The sequence below is a fragment of the Neomonachus schauinslandi genome, chromosome 10, assembly GCF_002201575.2.
Source record: "Neomonachus schauinslandi chromosome 10, ASM220157v2, whole genome shotgun sequence".
Classification (NCBI taxonomy): domain Eukaryota; kingdom Metazoa; phylum Chordata; class Mammalia; order Carnivora; family Phocidae; genus Neomonachus; species Neomonachus schauinslandi.
Window position 1 is genome coordinate 32483560 of NC_058412.1, and position 8897 is coordinate 32492456.

General features: G+C 38.6%; 1 long non-coding RNA gene across 1 annotated transcript; it reads left to right on the plus strand.

Moving 5' to 3' along the window:
• The first annotated feature begins 1394 nt into the window (after positions 1-1394).
• LOC110587535 lies at positions 1395-7381 on the plus strand. Its single transcript, XR_002480763.1, has 3 exons — positions 1395-1419; positions 6546-6694; positions 7358-7381. It is a non-coding gene; the product is annotated as an uncharacterized LOC110587535 (long non-coding RNA).
• The last annotated feature ends 1516 nt before the right edge of the window (positions 7382-8897 follow it).

Consider the following 8897-nt stretch of genomic DNA (forward strand, 5'->3'; position numbering starts at 1 on the left):
TTCTCTGTCTCCCTCTCTCACGCGTGCGCATTTACAGAATATTAGTATTTTTAAGTGAAGTAACGTAGCCTATTTTAGAGATGTGTGAAAGGTAAGTTTGAATGTGTTGTTAATTTAATGTGTTGTCAGTGTAAGTAGTCTAGACATGAAAAGGAATAATTTGATGAAAAAATCCGTGTTTTGTATTATAATTATTTTAATAATGATGAAGTATTATTATTGGAATAGAACCATGTTTTCTCCTTCTCTGCTACTTTTTTTTTGTATTACACAACATTAACAATTTGAAAGAAGCCACTGCATAACTATAGTCATCTTATCTATATCCCCTAAGCGAATTGCTTTCCCGCTACCTAATTTATCCAAAGAACATCTCCTTGCTCAGTGTTATAAACCATTTTATTATTTTCTTACACTTGTTTATTAATCATTTTGCATGTCATGCTTTGTCATCAGGGAAGGAAAAACCACATTCAATTTTTCTTTTCTTTTTTTCCCCTCTGAAGCTTTATTTTAAGATTGAAAAGCTAAATAACAAGGGGGTTCAAATCTTGCTTAAAATATAGACACATTATTCTCAACAACAGAAATTTTAAATTTACATTTCACTTTCTTGCGAAAAAATTCTTTTACTTCAATCTTGGAAAAACACACACAGATATGACCTGTAAATTTTTCCTTTGACTTTAGTGAGTGTTAGGTAATAGTTCCCAGATTTTGCCAACAATTTTAAAAGGACAGCTTTAATGATCTAATTATTACAATTTGGTAATTAGCTAGAGTAGCATTTCAAAGTGTTATTGATATGACTTGTCTGGGTTAACCAGTATTTTTAGAAAATAGACTAGAGTCACATAGATACTGGTACTGTTCTTGTCTTCACGTTTACACTTCTCCTTTGGACCTCTGAGACACGCAGCTTTTGTGGTTCTGCCACAGTCTAGAATTCTCAAACAACCCTGACAGCTAACCTAGAATAATCTTTGGGGAAATCTCCCCTCAAGTTCCCATGTTTTCAGTCATTAACAAAAAAGAAAGAAAAATGTTAAAGGTAGCGAGAAAAGTCCAGTGTTACAGCTGGTTTCAGCAATTGCAACTTGCGCAAGACCCGTGTTTGTGAAAGCAACTCAAGAATCTTTGAACAGGATGTAATCAACCTCCGATCTGCTGAGAAACACTGCAAAAATGACTTCCTCTGCCAAAAATAATAATGTCGTTTACAAGCAGCTCTTCCATGTCTAAGGAAGAACTAGCCCCACGTGTGAGTTTATGCTGGCTTCGGGGGAGCAAGCAAGGAAAAGGGCAAATCCTACCAACCCCAGCCTAAAATACCCCGTATCAGAATCCACGGGAAGCTGTGGCCCATTCCAAAGGTGCTGGCAATATCCAGGAAGATTCGTATCCACAAAAATCCAAAGGGTAAGTGACCCCGGAAAAAGGGATTATATTTGGCAGCCATTCTGTGCTGTCCCTTTCCCTCTGTAACCAAGCTGCCCTGGTTTGTGAAGGCAGAGCTGTTAAATACCTCTTAGTCACCAGCCCCAACCCAAATCTTTCTTTCTTTTTTTTTTTTTTTCAAAATATCATCTGGCAGCTTCCCTTAAAGGACATCAAGAGCTCTCTCTAAGGAGGGAATATTCGTGAATGATCCTTTAGATAAGTTTCATCACAAAAGCCCTGCACCTACCTCTGTCAAGTCTGGGCTGTTCGGTCCGCATGGGCTGGATGTGAAAAAAGACCCGGGATGATGGCTTCGCCGAATTTACCAGAAAGAAAGGACCTGGGATGCTTGTCCTTTAAGTGTCTCTAAACATGGTTTGCATAGCTGGATCTCTGCTTATCTGTGCCTTTCGGCTTTCGCTTCCATACATGGATCTGTTCCCAACAGTAACTCCAAGCTGTGGAAAAGCAGCTATCTGGCAGCTCTCCGCTTCATCCAACACATGGATGATAAAAATACACATATAGAGATCCTTCCAGCCAGGCCCATTTTCCACCCTGCCGTCCTGCCACTACGCCTCTTTGGAAATACGCTTTCAGATTGGCATTTTTACTCCCCATAAGTTTAGAGAACAATCGCTTTCCCCCTGATTCCCACATAGAGCTTTTAGGATGTGGGTTTGCTTAGTTTTATGAAAACAGAGGCACGATTATTGTTCCTGGCCGGGGTCTTCAACCTTAAAGATTTTAGAGATAAGATATGTACAGGACCTGCGCAATGTGTAGTGAATGGATGAACATATAAATGAATGGCTGAACAAATGGACATTGTGTGTGAATGAATACATACGTATTTAATGTATTTATTTAGTTAAGAATAGTTGCTAACACTCTGAATTCTTTGTCTTAAAGGATCAGGTAGGAGCAGAAGGTCAAGGTAATCAAAATCTCTAAGACAGGAGAGGTCAGGTTCTTCCTTAAACAGCTTCTCATTTAGGATATAGTGGGGCAGTTTCTAATAAGCTACCATCTAGCATACAGTGTGAGATATAGAACATTTCTTTTAATGTTAAAGAATGTAAACTTGAATAGAATGCTAATTGCTACATTTGTTAACTGTCAGTGATACTTTAAATGACATAAAGCTGTGACCTAAATTTTAAGGGTGGTGGTGGGGAAGGAGAAATCGGCTCTGGCTAATAAAGATGTAGGTGAGAGGTACTCCTTCAGGGGACCGTGGAAACTCCTCTTAGCCTTCTAGTTCCTGGAAATTGGGCTTTTCCGTTTTAAAATTTCTCTCTCTCTCTCTTTTTTTTCCAGTCTGTTGTTACTCTTGTGTGTGTGTGTACACATATGTAAAAGAGAGAATTTCCAAATAACATTTTTCCATTCGCCATTTTTTTTCAGTCATGCTAAAACTCTTATAGATTCTCTTGTTTGAAGAAAAAATAAATTTGAGGTATACAGGGATAATTCATTTTTGTGTACTGAAATGGAACTAGTTTGCTTAAAACATTCCAGAGGAAAAGGGGAAGGATAGATGAAACAAGATTGGCAAAAATGATAATCGTCGCAGGTGGTTGAGTGATCAATAGGGGACTCATTATATTATCCTCTCTACTTTGTGTATGTTTTAAAATTATGGACCCCGGGAAACAAACTGAGGGTTTCAGAGGGGAGGGGGTGGGGGATGGGGTGACAGGGTGATGGGTATTAGGGAGGGAACGTGTTGTGATGAGCACTGGGTGTTATATACAACTAATGAATCATTGAACACTATATTAAAAATTAATGATGTACTATACAGTGGCTAACTGAACATAATAAAAAAAAAGAGATTACTTGAAAATAAACCCTTAAAAAATAAAATTTGTATAAAAGAGAAGAGAGAAGAGTACAAGATAGATATATTAGGGGCGCCTGAGTGGCTCAGTTGGTTAAGCATCTGCTTAGGCTCAGGTCATGATCCCGGGGTCCTGGGATTGAGCCCCGAGTAGGGAGGGGGCTCTCAGCAGGGAGTCTGCTTCTTCCTCTCCATCTGCCCGTGCTCTCTCTCTCAAATATATCAGTAAAACTTAAAAAAAGAAAAGAAAAGAAAGAAAGAAATCTGAAAAGGAAACTCTTTTTCTTTTTTCCCCCGCACTGTCCCTTGCAGCTAGGGACAACCATGTAACGGGGTTCTGGCCACATAGGTGTAAATAGGAAATCCCCTGAGTGACTTCAGGAAAGTGTTTATTTATCTGTTAAAAAGGGACAGATTCAGCTTTTGCCCCTCTTGTCCCTCTGCGTCTTCCACCTATTTCCTTCCCACAGAACAGACTTGACCCCTGAAATTGCAGCAGCTGCTGGGTGACCAGGAGGGGACAAGCAGGAGGACACAGACCTAAGAGATGAGGAAGCTGGAGCAGACAGACAGAAAGAATTTCAGTTCTTGATAGCATCATCCAGAGGCTGTAGCAATGAACTACCCACCCCTGGACTTCTTGCTCTTTGAGAAAAAGAAAACCAGAATTAATACAAAAAGTGGATTTCATCCATTTTGAGAGATCAGGCTTTTGTCGGGAATTCTTTTTTTCAGCTTCAAGTATTTCTGTGGATGATGGTAACATTCAAAATCAAATTCTGATTTTTCCCCTCTGTCCTCAGCACTGTTTGATCCTTCCCCAAACCATTTAGGATAAAATATAAATTTCTTAGCTCAGTTCTCAGATATGTTTCAAAATCTACTTGCAATTCACATCTTCATCTCATCTCTGGTCACTCCCCCACCAAGGTCTTTTCATTTCTGCTGCCTTGAATGGCTGTCGTGTATGTGCAGCCCGGCCAGGTAGAAAGCCATGGTTTTCCTCATACTTCTTATGCTATTTTCCTCTGCCTTTTCTTTCTGCATAGAACATTCTTCATTCTCTTCTGTATTTAGCTAATTCTCCTTAAATTTCAAGGCTCAGATCAGCAGTTTTCTCCTCTGGGGAGAGGACCCTTGCCCTTCCCGTGTGGTTTAGGTTCTGGAGCACACATTGTACAACCCTTCCACTCTATAATTGTGGGGTCCTGCTATTTCATTGGTTTGTTTTTCAACTCAGCTTCAAGTTCTATATGGTCAGGGAACAGATTTCATGTATACTTGTATTATTAGGACTTGGCATACAATAGGCATTCAATACAATATTTAAATGAATAAATGACAAAATGGATAGATCAGTAAATTATCCTTTGTCAGAAAAATAAAGAAAGATGTCGTGGATTCATTGCATGGCTTTGAATGAGACTCCTCACTCTTGAAGTAGGGTTAGAATTGAGACAGGCACAGAGACTGGCCCAGACCAAGTAATGAGTACATATGTCCTAAGTTCCTGTGTGAATAAATGGGTAAATGAGAAGGCAAGAATTCCAGGGGGGACAGAGTTTGAGTCATTGCCAAGAAGCAATATGGTTCAGAATCTGCTTGACTAATTGTGAGGAGTTCACGTTGGCTGAGGCTTGGGATGGACAAAACCCAAAGGACCTCGAGTGACAGGCTTAGCATGTTGGTTTTAGGTAATGTTAAAGGGAGGAGTTTTGGCACAATCAAAATTGTGATTCTTTTATGAGACTTAGTTTTCCTTCTTGATGAGACCTGATAATAGAATACTACAGCAATCTTGAAAGCAAATGTTTACTGAGACAAGCAGGTGGGTGGGTTCTTACCTGGCAAGAAAATTCTTCTTTTTTTTTTTTTTTTAAAGATTTTATTTATTTATTTGACACAGAGAGAGAGAGGCAGAGAGCAAGTACAAGCAGGGGGAGCAGCAGACAGAGGGAGAGGGAGAAGCAGGCTCCCCACTGAGCAAGGAGCCTGATGTGGGGCTCGATCCCAGGACCCTGGGATCATGACCTGAGCCGAAGGCAGACGCTTAATGGACTGAGCCACCCAGGTGCCCCTGGCAAGAAAATTCTTAATGTCTTCTTTGTTTCTAAAGGGACATCTTACTTTCTAAGTCAACTATTGAATATGTTAGAAGAGAAGAAGGAAGAGGGGGAGAGGTGTAGAATGAAGTGTTGGGGCTTCAGCTAGTTTAAAAATTGGTCTGCCATGCTTATATGACCACTTGGATTTTAAATTCTGCCCAGCGAATTGAAAAGCAGAATCACTGTGCTTAACATAACAGATTGTATCTAGAAGGTCCCGTAAGTAATTCTAATAGCCCTATATAACAGGAATATTTAATTCATTTCATGTTTTTATTGTTAAAATATTTGATTATTTGTGTCATATATCCTTGTATGTCAGATTACATGATCTGGTGCTTTGAAGTCATCAATAGCAATTTGGCTCTAACTGAGCTGGCGGTATCTGGGGAAATGATCTTGGGTAAATTCATCTCATTTTTACTCTCTTCACAGGGTTTGATTTTGCTCTTCTGTGCCATTTGTAAATGATAGGCCCTCTTGCCTCTATTTCTTTCTAAACTCATATCCCATAATTTGCAAGAAACATTTTTTAAAAAATTTTTTGCAAGCAAATTTTTTTTTTTTTTTTTTTTGGTCTTCCAATTATGAAACCCTGAACCACAGAATAGAAAGCCCAGACTGGTCTCATATTCCTTCTGGGCTTTAAGGTCTCAAGCTCATCATAGGTGTCCAGTGATACTTCTTTGACTTTATGTGGAACGTAAGGACCTCCTTCCAGGAGAAAGCACACAAGTTGGGATAGCCATAGTTACTTGAGAGTTTAGTTCTATATCTCATTTAAAAAATAAAACAAGGCAAAACAAGATGAAACAGTATTCAATTATTTTTGTTCTCTAATGAAACTGTAAAGTGGATTAGAATATTCCTGACTTCAGGAACTCAGCCTAGTATAACTACATAATCTATTTATAGTACCTAATATAATGTTCTATTCCTAAATAAATTCCTAAAGTAATATTTCTAAATAAATGAATTTTTAAGAAAAAAATTAACATTAATCTACTCAGATTTTGCTGTTATTAGGTGGGTTTTTTTGGTCATACTGACTATAAAAAAATCAGTGACTATAAAAAAACCAGTGTTTAAAATGCTTTACTAATTGTAATAGTGTATCATTTAAAGTCTATTCTATCTTACTCTATCTTCCTATGTAGGCAGCCCAGTTAAGCGTGATCATGTCCATGGGCTTATCTCTACAGAACAGGCAGAGACATTAATGTACAATGAAGAAGTTTTTTGTTTTGTTTTTGCAAATGTTTCATTGAGCTACGGGCAGAGCTTGAAGAGATGAGCTGAAATAAGGGTAAGCAATTTCAACGTATTTTGATTAAAATTGTTGGACACCTGAGTAAAGAGAAAATGTTGGAATGCCATAGCATTCTCTCTCACTTGGAATCCAGTGAACATTTTTGCAGGAGAAGGTGATTTAAAGGTACTGATCAACTAGGAAACATCCTATCAGTTTAGTGAGCCAGACTGAGCAAGGTCAGTAAGGCTGGTACGGACATGGAAGTACAGAGTGGTGAGGCTGTTAAGTCACGGAAGCATTTCTCGGAACACACTTGGCCATTGGTCCAAAGAAAAATTGAGAGACTTTGCAAAAGTGCGTGTTACTACGCATTTCTGAGGAACTAACCACGTCCAGAGGCTCACACAGCCATTGGAACCCATAAAGTATTGTATACAACATCTAAGCTAGCCATTAACATAGGAAAAGGCATGACGAGTGTTTAGAAAAATGCCCAGACATTACAGGGAGATATATATTTCTCCAAACCTGAGCTTATTTTATTTGTGATACTTTAGAACTACCTACAAACTGCTTTAATGAGATTGCTTTCTGAAGGCAACAAGTTCAGTAAATCACTCTGCTTTTCTCCAGTCTTTTCATCCCGCATGTAAAATTTTAACCATGATGGACGGAGAGTCTCTGGTCCAAAAAGCTCACCATGTTCCTTATCCACAGATACAGGTAAATGGAAATCGCGGCTCTTTAACCACAGCATTACTCATTGTGATTTGTTTTGAACTCGTTGCAGAGTCAAATAACACTGGTAAGTGTAATAAGATGTTTCAAAATCTTCTTGTGCTTGTTCATTTGCTTGGAGGACATAAAGAGGCAAATCTTAAAGCAATGTGTTCTGATCAAGAAACTGCTGGAAGTGGCAGCAACCTGATACGGAGCAATCAAGAATGGAAGGTTTATTTTGAATGAGAGGTGTTGTCCAACTGTGAGACTGAGTGATTGCAGCTGAGAATAAGTGCAAACACAATCGCTAGTGGCTCCAAGTACGAAGTTATCGAGAACCTGTCTGGTTTCATGTCTTTTTCTGCTGCTACGTTCACATTACATCCATAGATTGCAATACTGTCTGTGGAGGAGGAAAAAAAGTTCTTCAGTTTACTCTTATTCTTAATGACAGCTTCTGAGCTGCCATGATTTGAAATTACAGTGATAAAAATGCTCCTTCAGAAAAAAAGAAACAATATATTCCAAAGCCAAATTGTGTATCGGACAGGTAAGAGTGCCTCATCATTAAAGGGTCTTGGATATGCATTACCTCTACAGCCTGCCATCAGTTTTTATATTGGTTATGCTCTGTTTTCTGGACTTGTATAGCTATGGGCAGAGTCATTTCATTCTTCCTGGTCCCTAACAATGTTATTATTTTATTGAGATAGATCAAAGGAGCTGATCAATAAATATGTGCTGTTGAGTAATCTGTAATTGCAACATTTTATGTTTGGATGCCACTTGAGTTTGGGAAGCACTTTATTGTGCCTTATTTAGTTAGACTTCACTTCAACACCAATATATTGTCCAAAACATGTGTCTCTTTCAGCCTCATTATTTTATAGTTACACTTTCTATATCACACACAAATATACTGCAGACACATAAAGACAGACACATAACTGTATTCCCCAAACTTGGGGCATCTGGGTGGCTCAATTCCTTAAGCGTCTGCTTGGGCTCAGGTCATGATGCCAGGGCCCTGCTTAGCGGGGAGCCTGCTTCTCCCTCTCCTTCTGCCCCTCTCCCTGCTCTTGCATGCACTCTCTCTCTAAAAAATAAATAAAATTTTAAAAAAGAAATATTCCCCAAACTTAAGCTTTGTGCTTGGTTTAGTATATCTTAATAATATAATTTTTTAAATAAAGCTCTTTCTCCTGCTTATATCACAAAAATGACCACTTGATGATTAATTAAATCTTTCCTTTCTTTCTTTGTGTAAGGCCTAGATGGGGCCAATAAGCACATGGAATACAAACATGAATAAAATAAAGTTCTTGACCTCAATGAGATTGAAATTCACTTGTTTCTTCACTCAGTCCCTCCCAACTAGCATTCTCATTAGACAACTTCAGAAAAAGAAAAAAGAAAAAGCAAAAAAAAAAGCACTTATTTTAGAACCTTGGGAGTCAAGCTGGAGCCTGGGCAACCTTTCCACTTGTTGGAACTCTTTTGTCTATGCTTAGATGTACAACACTCTTTTTCATCTGGT